Raw genomic sequence first — 18130 nt, forward strand, 5'->3', positions numbered from 1 at the left:
GTTTCGCCATTAAGAATCGTGGCACTTGCAGCTTGGGGGAGAGCATCGGAGGTGAGATCAGAAGACCTCCAGAGGGCTCTCACCACCTCTGGAGGAACTTGCTCGCTCTGTTTGGTGAACGGTGTTTCTCTCACACCGAGAAGGTACACACGCTTCGGTTTCCCCACCGACACGACACGCTTGAGGAAGCGTTTGCCCAGCGACTCATAGCCAGTAGGCAGGTGGGGCAAAGATCTACAACAAAAATGCAAGGCTTCGCCTCTTGCTTTTGAAACCCTCCCAAGCGCCTGGGCATCCCGTAAAAGAATGCAGATCAAATTAAGGCCAGCATACGGTGGCTGGGATAGACTTGAGAATGACCTAGGAAAGACTTGAGAATGACCGAGGGCTACCGGCCTCCTTCCCTCCTCAGCTTACAAATGCTGGAAGAAGCAGTCGGCATCGCCTGTGGGTCCTCCTTAAGGACTCGGGCTCTTCAGCCACGGAGTCCAAATCACTCTTCTGGATGCTCGCCCGGAGCAAAGCGCTGGCTTCGAAGTCGCTGGAAGGCAGCCACGGTGAAGACATATGCTACTGCCAGCATGCAAAGGGAAAACAGGGACCCTACTGCTCAGGCAGGAACACAAATCGAGCGTTTCTAGGAGACCCCGGCCGGGAGGGAGCTTTGTCACCGGCGTCCCAGGATCGAGAAACCGTGCCCTCCGCTCCCCGCTTGGCTCATCTTCCCCAGTGTTGCCGAATGGGAAAGAACTTCTAGAGACTGAAGCCCAGAGTTCATGAATTGAAGACCAGAGTCTCAGTCTGCATTTTCTGTCCCACGGGGCTCACGTGTTTCCGTATGTTCAAGGAAAAGTGTCCACCGAGATCCAAGAGCGCCTCTGGTAACACTCTGTTCCGTATCGTGTAGGTCTTTTTTTTTTTTTTTTAAACTTTTTGGATTTTAGGGGCAGAGCTTTGATTAATCAAATGCCTCTCGCAGCTGGTGGCATATGGGGGTATTACGTTGACCCCCACAAGGTCCCTTTCTTATTTGATTTCAGGGTTCCATGCACGCCCCATTTTCCATTACTTTTCTTTCCTATTAAGCGGGCACCTCCTGTACGACGTTGAATAGATGTTCTGGATATGTACCTGCCTGTGAGAAATGCGTGCGGGTATTTCACGTATGTATGTTGCATTTAGCTTATGTCATAGTGTCTCGTTACATTTCTTACCTTTATGCTTACTCCTTCCAGGGTATGCTCACCAGTATATCACTTCCCATAGCCATGGGACAGCTACTTGCTGCTACAAATAATTCTGCCGTGTTCCTTTTTCCATGTGGGGCCTTAACGGGCTTACGCAAGATTTTCCCAGGCAGGTTCTCGGGAGAGAGGCTGCTGTATTGTAGGGCACCCAGAGGCTAATTCCCTTAGAGCTGCCAGATTACTTTCCAGAAAGACTGTGCCAATTTCCACTCCTGCCAGCTAAGCCCTGGTGTTCCAGTTCCCCCCACACCCCCCACTCAAATTTTTACATTGTTGTTACTGGAGTGGATGTTAAGGGGCACCTACTGTTGTTTTTTTTTTACATTTATTTATTTTTGAGAGACAGAGAGAGACAGAGCACGAGTAGGGGAGGGGCTGAGGGTGGGGGAGACGCAGAATCCGAAGCGAGCTCCAGGCTCTGAGCTGTCGGCACAGGCCCCGACGAGGGGCTCAAACCCACCAACCGCGAGATCATGACCTGAGCCGAAGTCAGACGCCCAACTGACTGAGCCACCCAGACGCCCCAACTACTGTTGTTTTCATGTTGATGTTTGTCATTATGGGTGAGGTCGAGAATCTCTTGAACTTTAGCCATTCAGGTGTCTTCCTTTCTGTGCGTTGCCTATTTCTATCCTCTACCCATTTTCCTATTCTTTCAAGGATTAATAGGAATTCCTTTCTCATCTAAACATTAATCCCATTGATTTTAAACTTTGAACAGTCTCTCGATATGGTAGACACCTGTTAACAACCGTCGACTGTGTCCGTGTTGGATAGAAATCTGTGGCCAGACCCAACACTCTCCTACCTTATAGTCTGTGCTTATACGGTCTTGTTGCAAAAAATCTCTTTCCACTTACGGGAATATTTTCTCCTACCAGCTCTAAGGAGCCAGCTTTCTTAGCACCGTCTGCTAAACAGTTTATCTACTCCCCACCTCTGTCAGACGTCTTCCTTGTACACATCTCTATTCCTGGACATTCCTTTCTGTTCTATGCTTTGTTTCCCTGCTGCTGTGCTGGTGTATACTCTCCTCTCCTTGCTCTTTGTGTGTGTGTGTGTGTGTGTGTGTGCGCGCGCACACACACGTAAAATTGACCCACTATTTGTGAAACTGAATTATTTGATGCAGACTTCAGATTCCGTTTGTCGAGTTTCCCCCAAACCTCTGCTGGAGCTTTTGGGGGAACATATGGAATGTGTAGATTCATTTCAGGGAGAACCGACAGATTCATAATATCAGATAATTCCATTCATTCATGATTCATGTCTTCTTCTATGCCTTTTATAGAATTTGAATGATTTATCCATAAAATTTCATGCCTTCCTTTTTATTTCTGTTCCTAGAAACTTGAGAGATTCCTGATGTTACGAATGGCATCTCATGTTCTATTACAGTCCCTTGTTGCTTATTGATAGTGTGAATTGAATTTGTATCTGGCAGCCTTACCGAACTCTTATTAGTTTAGGAGTCTATTACGCGGTGGGTTTTCACTGCATGTCTGACTCTTATTAGATGGTACCCTGAAGCCAGATGAATGCATGCTCTTCACACATTTCATCACCCAGTCTCCTCAAAGCTTTTCCATGCTGGCTGACCCTGTAACGGAAAGGTTAGCGATCGCTGTTTATTTTTATTTAAAATTAAAAAAAATTTTTTTACATTTATTTATTTTTGAGAGACAGAGAGAGACAGAGCGTGAGTAGGGGAGGGGCAGAGAGAGAGAGAGAGAGACCCAGAATCCGAAGCAGGCTCCAGGCTCCGAGCTGTCGGCACAGAGCCCGACAGGGGGCTCGAACCCACGAACCGTGAGATCATGACCTGAGCCGAGGTCGGATGCTCAACCGACTGAGCCACCCAGGTGCCCCTTGGCTGTCACTGTTTAGCATCTACTACACTAGATACTATCCTAAGAACTTTCCATGTGTTGTCATACTTTATCTTCCCAACAACCCGATTTGATTGTATTTTTATCCGTACTTTATAGATGAAGAAATGGAGGTTAGACAGTAAGTTGTCTTGGCTCACACAGCCAGTAGCAGACTGAGCAAGGCCAGCCTCTGACTCTAAGTTTGGGCCTTAGACTAGTTTATGATGAGCAAGGTAAAGCCTGTATTATTCACCAATACGCCCTTTTAATGAAAAATGGGTTCAGTCTTTATCATTTTATCTGTGCTATGATTGTGTTTATTTAACTCCAATTTAATATGATCTCTAACATAATAATAATACCTGCATTTATATTAACTATATAATAAAAACTAAAAATGGTCTCTAATGGCAAATGCATAATTGGGGGTTGCTATTTTGCATGTCTTGTCTTTTTACTTACTTTTCTGATCGTTCTTTGATTGTGTTTTCTAAAGCTATCAGCTGGTGACATTTTGGAAATTTAAAAAAAAAAAAAAAAGAAAAAGAAATCCAGACTGGTTCTTTACCATGGATTGTTTCAGAAGCACTGATCCTCAGTCCTATGTCTTGCTGGCTTAAGTACCTGAAGATGTCAATAGGATAGAACCAGAGTTAGGAGCCAGTGTGTATTTCGGTGCCCTGTTGTCGCGATTGTTTCAAACAGGTGATTTGTATTTCTGAAAAGCTCCAATTGAACGAGAGCCATCTTGAGAAAGCCCCTTTCTACCAAGGAATGCCCGAGAACGATTCTTTACGCTGTCTCTACCCAGCCCTCTCTGTCGCTTCAGACTCGGCGTCTCCAGTGGATCTCAGAGGCAAGAATTTACTGCAGGGAAATACCAAGCAATGTCTGAACTTTGAGCCGGGGAAAAGTCTTTTACTGGAGCAGGTAATGTCTCATCTTGAGATGCCACGCTTCCACATTTGGAAAAAGAAAATTCTCAGCTTGAGCGTGTAGCAGTGAATTGTGCAGTTGTTAACAACGTTCGTGAAACTGTTTATTTTAGGGGTGCCTGGGTGGCTCAGTCCAGCCTTATTTAGCTCATGGAAAAATAATGGGGAAAAAATCCAAATATTTAACAATAGGAGAATTTTTAGTAAGCCAGCTCTGTGGGTATAGTGAAATACTTACTGAATTATCTTTAGAAATGAGAAGGCAGAATATATCAGCAGATAACAGTGGTTCTACCAGAGTACGTGTAAATGACAACAGAGCAAATGGGATATATGTTTGAACCGCAACTGAATAAAAATACATTCACGTGTTTGGAGCAAGAATTGGAATTACGCCAGATGGAACTTACTGTGTTTTTCTTATACGTAAGGTTATGATTAAAAAAAGATCGGAAAGTATGTTTTTATGTGCGCTTTTAAGAAAATCACAGAAACGTATAGCTAGTTTATGCAAATTTAGGAACTTTCTTAAAATAACTGTCTTAAAATAATGGTAATAGGGAGTACGTAAAAATGTTTAAAAGGGGCTGTTTGAAAGAGCCACCTGGATCAGGGGCCTGCACCCTATGGCCCAGGCCAAATCCAGCCTGCTGCCTGTTTTTGTAAATACAGATTTATCGCCTTACGGCCACATCCATTTGTTGAGGCCCTACGACTCTTCCGGCTACAAGGGCAAAGTTGAGTGTGTGCAACAGAGACCCTTTGGCCTGAAACTGTAACTATTTACCACGTGGCCTTCACAGGAACAGCAGCTACTCCTAACCTGGAGAATCACTTGAGGAGACATGAATTAGAACCTATTGGCGTTTGTGGGATTTCCACTTAAATAACAGATATAGGCGCGCCTGGGGGGGTGGGGCTCAGTTGGTTAAGCGTCCCACTGACTGCGGCTCAGGTCATGATTTCGGGTAGGTTCTATAGCCCCAGGCCGAGCTCCGGGCTGACAGCTCAGGGCCTGGAGCCTGCTTCGGATTCTGTATCTCCCTCTCTTTCTCTGCCTCTCCCCCGCTAATGCGCTCTCTCTCTCAAAAATAATGGTGAAAAATTTTTGAATAACAGATATAAAGGAAAGGCACAAAACTGCTCCAAATCGCTTAGTTCTAGGTGTGCAAAGAAATGCATTTGATTGATTACAGGCCTGAGAGACTTTGGCAAACACGCGGGACACTACTTTCAGAGCTGAGACATTTTCAGAGCTGGGTTTTTCCTTCTAAGCAAAGCAATCAACCGTAAGCGCGGCAGAGCTAGGCAAGACCTGCGTGCGGGTAAAAGCGGACGAACAGAACCTTCAGGACGGTCTGGGTCACCTGGGCCCGGCAAGGCTCCCGGAGGACATGCGTCTGCAAGGCTCTCCCGGAGGAAGCCATCGGCCCAGGGACGCCCACTGTTGCTATGGCAACATCAAAGGAGGAAAGAAAAACTTGGCCTACGGATTTCCTGTAGGTGTCAGAGCAAGAACGAGTCCCAGGAGACACGAACAAGCAGTAAGCAGGGGGACCTGCAAATTCTACCTCTGTGTTTTCTGCTGTGTCATCTGAGCCCTCCCACCCCACCTCCCTCACCCCTGCACAGCCACGGGGTTTGGCGTCGGGCCGCGGGGCCGTGGTTTGTTCCGAAATGGATTTACACCATTTATCCTGGGACAGGCCATCCGAAGCCTCACACCTGACCATCCCTTTGTCCTGGGGTCTTAGAAACTGTGTCAGGTTCCTTCCAGGGCAACAGTCAACTCTGTTTTGAGGTCACCTCCGCGGATACAATGTTCCTCTCTTGTGAGAGAAAGGAAGTCGATCCGTTTAGGAGTTGGGGGAGAAGACTGGTGGCTTTGAGCTTCTGCTGACTTGGGACAAAAGGCACTTTCTGGGCTCTTCGTTCTCACTGATCCCCCCTGCACGGGCTCACGGGTAGACCTGTATTGGTAACACACCAGAATATTCTAGAAGACTCTCTATACACTATATACTTAACTATGCACCGTGGACTTGCTACATAGGAGACCACCGGGCACCTACACATGCAGGCACGCGTGCACACACACACACACACACGCACACACACACACACTGTGGCTGATAGCGGCCCCTGAAAACACAGCACTGACTGACAAGAGAGGAAGAGAAGTGCCTAATAGTTGTGTTCCCACAGCATGGGCGGGGTCTGGCGGGGCAGAGTCTCTGGCCGGACTGTGTGGGGCGAGGGGGCTCGTGCGTGTCCCTCAGATGGCACTACCCACGTCTGCTCACCTCTCCTCCTCCCCGTCCTCTGGTGCCCACCTTTCCTAGGCGCTGAGAGAACTCACAAGCCAGAGGAGACTGTGCTCGGAGGCCTGCTGCCCGCACCCGTCTTCAGGCTCCAGAACATTCAGAGTAACAAAGGCAAAGTGAGGAAGCCCAGCCTGCCTGCTGGTGGGGGGGCCATGGCTCCGCTTCCCTTTTTCTCTTTTCTTTCACACCCCCTCTGAAGAGCGGCAGAGGCTGGGAGAGCCACCGGCTGCACCAGATCGAGGAGGTCACCAGGGAGGGCCCATCCCTGGAGCGGATCAAGCTCAAGAGAGGAGCCTGGGTGATGGGGACAGGCGGCAACAGCCAGACAGTGAGAGCCGCTGGGCCGATGAAGGCGGGGCTGGTCCGGGGGCCAAACTCTGAAGTCAAGCTTATTCGGGGCCCTCACCTTTCTTAAGCGCCCCAGTGTTCCCAAGATGGCTTCCACTGGCCTGCCCTCTGGATCCAGACCTTTCTCTCTCATTCTCTGCCTTCAAAAGATACCTGTTCTGAGGTAAACTTCACCTGTTTTTTCCCTTTCTCCTTCTCAGCTTCTGCCTCTCTCTCTGAAAAAAAAAAAAAAAAAAAAATCTGTGCTGAGGCTTTAGCGAGTGATAACGAATTAATTAGTAAACTTTCTCAAATAAAATATTTACATTTTTGAAAGGAGCCAAAGCAAAGGTAGAATTTCAAAGGAAGCTCCTAAAATCGCCTTCCGGCCACCCGTGTGTCCCCCAGGTAAGTCCTGGCCCTGTGCCCCTCTTGTCTGTAAGTGTCCTCGTGTCTTCCCCTCAGGATCTTTTAAGGGACCACAATAATTTGAGCTGCAGAAACTATAAATTGTCTTTGTATACGTTTATGTGATATTTGCTAATGCAAATAGCATATGGGAGCAGAATTGTAAACTTATAAGTAACCTTAAGCTTATCTTTTTAGTAACTCTAAGCTGATACTAACACGTATGTTATAAAATATGTAAATATATTATAAATATTATGAAATATTATAAAGATATTATCTATCTCTCTATCTAGTAGTATGGATCCCCGATTCACATTCTCTGAAGTATACAGTTAGGAGTTCATTGGGAACAGGAGGAAAGAAACACACAAAGGGAAAGAAGTCGCGATGGTCGCGTGTTACTAAAAAAGTCTCCCGGACCCGAGTTTGAGGGCATGAGTTGGTCATTTGCTCTTACTTAATGTGGATGGGTTGCTCGACAAAGCCCTTAAAGACTGTTTCCTTTCTCCTAGTCACCATTATTCCCTTGACATCAGCCACCATAATTGCGGGGGGTTTTTCCCGTCAAGACGTGAACCCAGTAATTGAGAACACGCTGGCCGAAGCTTGTTTCTCTCCTACAACAGTGGGAAGCGCTTTCACATGGGTTAAAATTAACTAAAAATATCGCTCCTCTGCCACATCCCCACCCTCAGGCCCCTGGAAGGAGAGTCTGTAAGCTCTTTTTAGATTTCCCCGGAGGTTGGGAGTGGGCCAGTCACTTCAAGGGGGAGAAGAAGTTCGCCAATAATTGATGGTGCTTGCTTTATAATAATTATCGTAACATTTCATAAATAACATCATATAAGTACCGTATCAAACAATGTCAAATGATGAGGTCGAGTAATAAATATAATACATCTGTATGAACGTAAGAGTCATTGACCCGTAGGAGGCTGAGTTTTACGATCGTCATTCTGCCCTTCCTTCCCTGTCTCCACATAGAACGGACCCATCACCGTGACATCAAGTCAGTGGGGACCCCCACTCTATGCCTGGCGCCCTGAAGCTCCCATGTTGATGACCCCCAGAGAAGGTCTGAAGGTCTGAAGGTCTGAAGGTCTTTTCTTCGCAAAGGAATTTGCCACCTGTTTGTGGCGGTCTCTGAATTCTGTCGGGCGGCTTCTTCAACAAAAGCACGCGTGGTTCCTCAATAGCCTGGGTTGCCTCTCTAAAGATATTCCTGATTAAAATCACACTTGTGCCATGCACTGTGATAAGGATACAAAAATAGAAGACGACATTTTGGAAGTGGGTACTGGGGACGGTTGCACAACATCGTGAATGGAATTAATGCCGCTGCGTGATAGATTTTAAAATGGCTAAACTGGAAACGTTGGTTACGTGTATTCTACTGCAATGATACAAATGTTTTACCAAAAAAAACCCCCACAACCCAAAACAACCACACTGAGTAAGATAGTCCTGGTCCTCGGGTTCCTCAGGGTCTAGTTGGGAGGACCAAAACGTGCAAACAAAGGTGTGATTGGTGAGAAGGTAGGATATAAAAAGGGATGCAAAGGAGGAGGCTGTGAATGAAATGTAACCTTTTATTTGCTTTTGTGCGTTCTGTGTTTTAGTGGAGGTGTTAGGGGAGCCCGCTAGACCCGAGGCTTCCGTGATGAGCAATGCTACTCCAGAAGCCAAAGGCGTAGGCTCCCCTCAAATGCTGGATTCCGCAACAACGCGGGTACTAACATTGGACCAGTGGGAGAAACTGTGCCTAGTGGAGTGCTAAGTCCAGTTGTCGTCTCCACTGTCATGAACTCCTCCTACCCAGGGCCCGGAAAGGATGAGACCGGAGAGGCACGTAGGGTGTGAAATTGAAGGAGCCACTTATGCTCATGGTCAAGTGCCGACACGGGAAGCAGCGACCTCCGTAACATGTCCACGTGTCCACAGACCCATGGATCTTGTACATCTTTGCATCTCCTAAGACCAATATCAAGTGGAGCACAGAGACAGCACACAGCAAATGGTAGCATGCTTTGGCAAGCATTTCAAAAATAAATGAATTTATTTATTCCACCACATCCCCTAGGGACGAGCTCTTCACCTGTGTCTCTTCGGTTCCCATCTCTGTCTCGTCCAGCTGAAGGTCGTTCAAGGCTTACGCTCCTCGAACATCTCCCAGCAGGTGTTTCCTCTGCGCCTCTGGAACCCTTCTCCTCCTGACCCTTTCTTTCCAGTGCCGTTTTTGTTTTTGGCTGTTGTTGTTGTTGTTGTTGTTCCTCCCGGTGATTGATTTTGAACAGTTGCTCTGTCTTCAAGTCTTGTAGGTTTTCCCTGGGGTCTAAGCCACGGTTAATCCCATTTGGTTCAGTTTCCACTTTGGCTGTGGCAATGGCGCTTTGCATCTCTAGAAATTTCATTTGGTTCTTTTTATATCTCCTATTCATCTCCTCACTATGTGTGGATTTTCTTTACATCCTGGAACATATGGAGCGTACTTTCAGAAGATGTTTCAACGCTCTCGTTCACTAATTTCATCACGTGCGTCGCTTCTGGACCTCTGGCACCGCCTCTGTGACATTTCTACCTACTCCCCGACTGCCCATCGCTTGCCTTACTCCTTCCCATTCCTCCTAAAATTCCACTCCTTCCCACTGCTTTTGCCCCATCCTTTCCCGTCTCCCGATGTGTTCCCTTGACCCCTTCCTCCCGCTCCTCAGCTTTTCAATGGCCATTTTTCCTTTGGCATGGAGATATTTCATGCCTTCTTTGTCTTAAGGCCAACACCAAACAAACCTTCCTTGACCACCAGGCCACCACCTTGTAGTTTGCCTTCCCTTCATAGACATGCGTCTCCAGAGAACGGCCGTCCCCATCACCGAGATGATTAGCAGTCGTGCACCTTGCCAAGTGCCGGGCCTCCCCACGCCACAGTCAAGTTTCTGCTCCCTCCCCCAGTCCAGGGAAGAAATGTGGCGAAGTCAACGAGTTCTGCTAAGTGCAGCATATGGTTTGGGGTCCTTACCTTGGTTGGTCTGAGCACAGCCCCTTGCTTCCTCCTGCCTGAAATCCGTCTTCCCTTGGCTTCTGTGAGCTTCGTTCAATTTTTCCTCCCTTTGCTCGCGTCCAGTTCTCTCTGCTTCCTTTCTCTCTCACCACTGTTTCCGCAGGAACGGCTCCCCCATTTATCTCTAACCTTTCAGGGTAGTTCTTTACAGGTGACCCAAGGACCTCACAGTTTATACTCGCAAACTGAACCGAGTCTTTCCTTTGAAACTTATCCTGAAATATCCTTGCCCAAAATGGGGATTCATTGTCGCGGTCGCTGGGATGTGCTTTGTGTTCTGACCCCAACCTCCCTTTATCCATTCACCGCCCCCCCACCCCCACCCCCGCTCACGTTGTCTGCAGACCTTGTGCTCTCCTGTCACCTCCCAGGCCTTTGGTAACATTCACTTTGTTGTAGTTTCCTCTCTCACCTGCCCCACGACCTTCTTCAAGCTCTCTCCTGATCATCCTCTGAAAACAAATACAATCATTACTTTCTCTAGGAAACGTCTCCTAAGCCCTCAGTGCGACTTCGGTGTTGTTCCTTAGCAATGTTCTTTCTCCATATTCGTATCTTCATCAAGTTGAACACGGTACTTAATGCCATATATTTACGTTTCTTGACCCCAGGGTCGTGTTTGAGGTTGCGTTCTCCATGCCTACTATGGTGTGTGGCACGAAACGTAAAATTTACGACTGAGTAAATTGCATGCATGCATGAATGAAATTTGCATACATGTATGACCTCCCTTGTCCCTTTAGAAACTTAATCTAAAATTTAGCACCAAATAAGCTACACATCAAGGATGGTAAATAAAAGTCTTCTAGGTAAGCGAGCTTCAGGCCTCCCTTCAGCTTTTAATTGAGAAGTGATTGTGTAGTCTGAGATTCAGTTTAGTCATTTAGATGGTCAAAAACAGATGAGCCATCTATTTTCCAGTCTGCTTTGGTCACCTCATCTGATGGTTATTTGGTGATCCTTTCCATTTCCACGCAATGCGATCAACCAGCAGTCAATCCAGGAATTTACTGCAGTGGAATCCAGGTTCCAACACGGTCTTTCGTGCTTCTGTGTTCCATAGAGCACAGCTTGACAAGACCCCGGCTGCTACCTTCCGCCCACCGAATGATGTTAATTTCAAGGAGCAAAGGGGAGATAATCCAAGTACTGTTAGGTTCTTAGCTGGAAAAAGATTGAGAAAAAACAGGACTTTCTAGTTCAAATTGTCAAACTAATGTAAATAAATCACTGAATTTACACGGAATTCACCCAAGAATTTGAAGGAGTTCAAGGGTGATGCTGTAAAGCTGTAGCCATTTTCCAAAAATCATTACTAACAGCTTCGTTGCAACAGGATGTCTCCCATCAACAGGACACTTTCCAAGAAGGGACTGAAGAGTTGTCTCACATCCATGTTGAGGAAGGATATAGAATCTCCGCTAAATGGGGAAGTCTTTGGACAAGTAAGCAAGTATAACCTTCTGAGAGAAAGGGAGCCTGTTTTCTGCCAGGGAAAAGCTTGGCTAATTAAATTATTGCAACATCGTTTGGGGGCGCCTGGGTGGCTCCGTCAGTTAAGCATCGGACTCTTGATTTCAGCTCGGGTCACAATCTCGTGATTCGTGAGTTCGAGCCCCGTGTGGGGCTCTGCACTGGTGGTGCTTGGGATTCTCTGTCTTCCCCTCTCTCTGCCCCTCCCCTGTTCGCTCTCGCTCTCTCTCTCTCTCTCAAAATAATTAAATAAACGTTAAAAAAAAGAAACATTGTTTGGATGGCAAATTGAAATACAGAATAAGAATAACCAAAGGATATGTTGTAGTGAAAGTTTCCCTCAAAAAAGCATTATTAAAATACTACAGTAAAAGTTCTGAATTTTCACAATTAATAATAAATGGTATTATTGGAGGAGCTTAGGGAAAGTGTCGACTAACACAGAAAAAATCACCCGAATCCCCGTTTTATCTGCCTTGAGTGTTATCTTACCAAAACACATGTCAGGTCACGCCTCTTCCTTGATTAAACCTTTAGTAGTTTGTTATCGGTTTAGTAGCTTTTCATGATAAAAAGTAAAGAAAAATTGGAAAGCAGGAAAGGAGGTACTATCTTTTTTTTCTTTAAAAGATTTTATGTCTTCTTTTTTTTTTCACTTCAAGTCCACTGCTCTTTATTATTTTTTTAATATGAAATTTATTGTCCAATTGGTTTCCATACAACACCCAGTGCTCATCCCAACAGGTGCCCTCTTCAATGCCCATCGCCCACTTTTCCCTCCCTCCCACCCCCCATCAACCCTCAGGAAAGTACCATCTATGAAATACTAGCATATCTAAGTGCCCTTTCGTTTAGCCTTCAAAAGCCTATGGTGAGGCTAGTGCCGTGACGCTATTCCCATTTTACAGAGGGATAAACTAAGGCACAGTGATGATAAAATATTTACTCTTATTCCCATGGCCCGTAACAAGGAGAGGAACATGAATTTTAACTCGGGAGTGATTGTAGTACATATTTCTGGTATTGTAATACACTGCTATGTCGGGACAGGCATGTAACCCCCTTCTGCCCAACGAGACATGAGGAAAAGTCTACTGCAGGGTGAGGGTGGGGCTTAAGAGAAAGGCTTCATGTTACACATTCTTCCCTAGAGCATTTCCTTCTGGAAATCCGATGTAGCAGACTCAGTTAGCATCAGGTATCAGGCAGTTGTGTGCTTCCCCGGGTGAACCTGATTGGTAACCAACTGGGATAATTCACTTTTCCAAGGGATATACAAGAATGGGCATGTGGCACTATTTTGCCAAAGAATCATGAAGGCAATTCTGTTTGGAGGGAGGTAATAGTCCAGGAAAAGATTTCGTTTTGTTTTTAAAAAAGAAAACTTGGGGGCGCCTGGGTGGCTCAGTTGGTTAAGCGGCCGACTTCGGCTCAGGTCATGATCTCGCGGTCCGTGAGTTCGAGCCCCGCGTCGGGCTCTGTGCTGACAGCTCAGAGCCTGGAGCCTGTTTCAGATTCTGTGTCTCCCTCTCTCTGACCCTCCCCCATTCATGCTCTGTCTCTCTCTGTCTCAAAAATAAATAAATGTTGAAAAAAAATTAAAAAAAAATAAAAAAGAAAGCTTGCGGAAAACCTACTCTTTCTTATGGTTAGATTTGCCATCACATGCGATGCTTACAGCTGTGGCAGCCACGTGGGCACCATGAGGTTAGTCATCCTAACAAGATATGCCAGCGTGCGGAGGAAGGCATGCGGAGCCGTAGAAAGAACCTAGGCCCTTGATGATACAGTCAAGCTGATAAATTTGCCAACTCAGAATGGTTTTAACCCTGGATTTCTCTATGCGAGATAATGTATTTCCTTATATGGAAGCCATTTTTAGATTTGTCATTTCATTTTTATTAACTATTCAAAGACCAAACAACCCCGAACTAAGAAGTTATTGGGTAGTTTTCTTTCAGGGTTATTTTTAGGGCAAAAATTCAAAGGCACTGGGAACTTCCACGCGAGTGGCAGGCACCCTTATAGGGTCTCTCTTTTCATGCCCTAAGGAACTTGCTTCTCCACCAGCACAAAAAATGCAAATAGAATACGTCAGAACTGGCGATACCCCTGAGCAGACATTTATTGATTGTCTCCTCAGGATTCCCCCTACCCGCTTCCCAACTGTCTCTGATTTCCATTTAAAGATTCATGTATTTCCAAGGAAACTGAATCCTGTGTCGGTGCCAGATTTGGAGCATGTATGGCTTACGTTAAGCCAGTAAGTACGTGTCATTCCCCAGGCCATTGTGATCGTCAAGGGGATGGGTTTGCTATCTTCAGCTGATTCAATTATGATCACTTTCAGAATGATTGTTGGGAATCCAATGCAAACATATTCTCTCTTTCCTGCTACGATGGGGATGTAGCTCTGAGACTTTTGGCCACCATCTTGGAAGCAGCCTTAGGGTGAAGTCAATAACAAAACCGGGTCCTCGGTGACCTTGTTGAACATAAATTAAACTTTATCTGAAGCCAGACCGCTTCTGGAGTTTTCCATTTCCCGATCCAATACATTTCCTTTAGTTTGAAGCCAAGTTGAAGGTTTTTTGGATCATTTACAACCTAAAGCTTCCTAAATGATGCGATCTGTTGGAACTACCCAGTGTTTTCTTCTCGATTTACAAAGAGAATTGAGAAAATGGGGCCACAGAGGGGAACTGTCCTATCCAAGGTCAAATAGGTGCACAGTTGTGATTTGGTACTAGAAGACAGGCTTCCTGTCTCCTGGTCTGTCCTTTTCTCATAAACTTCTTGGCCCACAAAACGATAGAGACTGATGCCGTTTTCTAGCTAAATTAAGATGCCTCGCAGCCTTTCACTTATAAACCTAGTGAAAAATCTATTCCTATCTGTGGCTACTTAGACTCCTTGGATGCGTAGCACTGAGAAGTTTTCGAGCCTACGAATGAAATAATAACCAGCCACCCTGCTTTTCTAATCTTTTCTTAAACCTATATGTTATTTGCATTAGTGAGAGTCTCCCTTGTGAGGCTAGACAGAAGGCATGTGGCAAGCTCCTGAGTATTTCCATAGCAACCAGCAGGCATAAATACTTTGCTGAAATACAGGGCTTAGGGACAAGTATAGAGTCCCAAATCTGCTTTCCTCCCTACTTGTACACATTTGTCCTTACACGTATAGATCTGTGTGTGTGCATACACATGTCTCTGTGTGTGTGTGTGTGTGTGTGTGTGTGTGTAAGCTGTAGGCTTCCAATTGTGTAATTTGAACATCTCTGTGACTGATCTTTGCTCACATTTTTCTCTCTCTTCCTTCTTCTCTTCCCTTCCTCCCTCTCTCCTGCACATCACTTTACCCTGGCAGCGATGTACTCAAGGAACCCCTCCCCCCCCCACCTTCATGAGATGTGTCACCATTATTTGAAAGGAGAAAATCTTCTGTCTGTTTCAGCTAAGCACGTGTCATGTGTAGGGGTCGCTATGGAAATACCTGAAAAGAGATCTCCAAGAGAAAAACAATCTTTTCTCCAAGCAAGGAGTATGGGACGAGTCACTTTAGGAAGCAGTGATGCACCTGTCACTGAAGCGGACAGACAACTTGGCTTTTCTGACCAAAAGTTCGGATTTTGTAACCATGCCGGCAAAACGCCTGCCGACTGGCCTTGTGCTTCCGGAGGTCCCCAAGGTGAGTCTGTGGCCCTGCTTTTTTACAGGCAGGTATTTCCCCCAGGTAACGTATCTTTCCCCGTCTCAGTCTCAGAAAAATTACACTCTTCGCCATTTCCCCTAGGCACTTAAATATAAACTATTCTTTTTTCTCATTTATTCACCAATATTTGCTGAATGCTGCTATGTGCCGGGCGCTGTTCTCACCCTAGAGAGAAGGACATGAACAGAGAAGCTATCCATTAAAGTCCTGGTCACGCCCGCCCTATGAAGAGAGAGGGAACAGAAGGAGACTGTGGCATTAACAAGAGTTTTCTTTCTTTCTTTTAAAAAAAAATTTTTTTTAACGTTTATTCACTATTGAGAGATAAAGAGAAACGGAGCATGAGCAGGGGAGGGGCAGAGAGAGGGGGAGACCCAGAATCCGAAGCAGGCTCCAGGCTCCGAGCCGTCAGCCCAGAGCCCGACGCGGGGCTCGAACTCCCGAACCGTGAGATCATGACCTGAGCCGAAATCAAGAGTCGCAGGCTCAACCGACTGAGCCACGCAGGCGCCCCGGGTTTTTGTTCTTCTTGGTTCTCTCTTGCATTTTTCCACTTATTTATTTATTTTTTTTAATGAAATATTTATTTTGAGAGAGACGGAGACAGCGCGAGTGGGGCAGGGGCAGAGAGAGAGGGAGAGAGAAAATCCCAAGCAGGCTCTGCGCTGTCAGCGTAGAGCTGGACAGGGGGCTCGAACCCACGAAACCGTGAGATCACGGCCTGAGCAGAAACCAAGAGTTGGACGCCGAAGCGACTGAGCTACCCAGGCGCCCCCCGTTCTAACATTTCAAGAACAGTTTGTAAGTCCAAATACAAGGGTTTCTGAGCAGACGTCAGACTCAAGTGTACTGAGTGGTGAGGTGAAGGAGGAGGAAAGGGGGTCAGGGAGTCTAGACCATTCTTTCAAGATATTTGGTAGGAAAGGGCAAGAGAAAGACGGGTTGGCCGAAGGCTCGGGGTTGAGTCCTTTGCTCGTTACTGGGGACGGCATGATCCCGTTTACACTTGATCTCAGCCAAAAGGCCGAGAAGCGATAAGACACGATCGTGTTTAAATGCCAGTGGAGAGGATCCCATTGAGAGGGAGGGTCTGAATGTGCCAGAGACAGAGGAGAGATTGGGTGTAAGAAACACAGCTTCTCTTTTCCGGGCAAGGAAAGGAAGCAAGGTTGGATGCCGACACGAGGAAGTCCATAGTCTCCACGGTTGAAAACGGAGGGTGCTCGGCGAACAAGGACACGTACACACACGCTTTATGGAGGTCAGAGGTCACTGTGGCAGCTCCTGGTTGCTACACCGACCCCAGATGCCACCTCCCTGCAGAAGTCATTTCTCCTGACTCTGTCACCCCAGGAACGCTAGCAGTGTCCTGCCCTCTCGTTGGTTCTGGAACCCAAACTTTCCCCTGCCCCCCCCCCCCCCCCGCATCTCTACAACCACTGTTTTGATTCAGGGCACCTTCCTCCTGTATCTAGATTATTTGTACAGCCAGCCTGTGGGACGCTTCGTAATCTGGATGCAGCCTGGCTCTCTCTCCTCTCTCCTCATTGCATACTCTTTCCCTGGGTCATATGGAAATGCTACACCTCAAAGTTCCCCATGTCCCCCTCTTGCCTGTGGGCTTCTGCACTTGTCCCCTCTGCCCTGTTCACTTCCACCCGCTTCCTAACCTTCCCCTGGATAACACAGGCCTCCTCTTAGATGTCTTTCTTCCAGAAACTTCTCCTGATGCCCCAGGACTAGAGTGGTTGCCTCTGGAAAGGGCACCCAAACCATCGTGGCTGCCCTCTGTGGTGGCTTCCATCAATCTCTGTCTCACTCTGGATTGATACACACATTTTAGGACAAAGTCTGTGTCGTGGTTACCACTGGTCCCTAAAATCACGCACAGCATCTGGCCTATGGTAAGCATTTAGAAAATTACTGGACAGCCGAATGAATGAGTATTTGAATGATTCTTTTTCAGAAAGTGAAGCTGTCACCCAGGGTGATCAAGGTCTTTGCCTGAAGTCCCTCATCAAGTAAATAAATAGTAAATTTGAGTCCTGAGGCCACCTCCCCTCCCCTCCCCTCCCTTTCCTCTCCCCTCCCCTTCCCTTCCCCCTTCCCTTCTCCCCATAGTCTCTTACCCTGGAAGATTCCATCCACATGGCTAGCCATCTACACGATGTTGATGAACTAATGTCTATTTTTAGCCCACAGGTCTCTTCAGGTCTCCAGAGTCACCCCCAGTAGTCCAGTCCACATTGCTTCTTGGGGATCTCAAGCTTAGCATCATCTGACTAACCTAGTCTCCGTTCAAAGCCTCACTGAAAATCTGATTGGCCCGACATGGGTCAGGTGACTATTCTTGTTCCCAAACAAGGTACTGTGGCTCCAGGAGCACAGAACGATGGGAACAGAGAGAGAAATGGCCCACCTCTGACAGCAGGGTCAGAAGAGACCTCCTAAAGAAGTTACATGAAAGAGAAGCATTTGTAACGGATTTTTCAACATTGTTCTTCCGTCTTTGGATCCAGGAAACGAGGTGGTCAGTTAAGAGCACTATCCCTCCCTTGGCTGGAAGATGCCCCCGGACTTGGGATATGAACCTGTGACATTCCAGGTCAGACCCCTCCACGAGAGCCGCCACGAGAGCTGGCCCCATCATCCTAGGCTGGCTCCCAGCTCAACCCCTCTGCTACAAGTCCCGACTCCAAAACCCTGTGGGATACTAAAACACAAGCTCGTAGCTTGAAAATAGAGTGTGCGTCTGGTGTGGATTGTCGTT

At 46.8% G+C, this 18130-nt stretch overlaps 1 long non-coding RNA gene across 2 annotated transcripts; it reads left to right on the forward strand.

The window, feature by feature from the left end:
• Positions 1–1621: 1621 nt before the first annotated feature.
• On the forward strand, positions 1622–9182 carry LOC131495720 (uncharacterized). Of its 2 annotated transcripts, XR_009254082.1 has the most exons (3): positions 1622–4048; positions 6396–7112; positions 8100–9182. It is a non-coding gene; the product is annotated as an uncharacterized LOC131495720 (long non-coding RNA). The 2 variants fall into 2 exon arrangements; XR_009254081.1 differs by lacking the exon at positions 1622–4048 and having other exon boundaries at positions 4968–7112.
• The last annotated feature ends 8948 nt before the right edge of the window (positions 9183–18130 follow it).

The sequence above is a fragment of the Neofelis nebulosa genome, chromosome 15, assembly GCF_028018385.1.
Source record: "Neofelis nebulosa isolate mNeoNeb1 chromosome 15, mNeoNeb1.pri, whole genome shotgun sequence".
NCBI classification, from domain to species: Eukaryota; Metazoa; Chordata; class Mammalia; order Carnivora; family Felidae; genus Neofelis; species Neofelis nebulosa.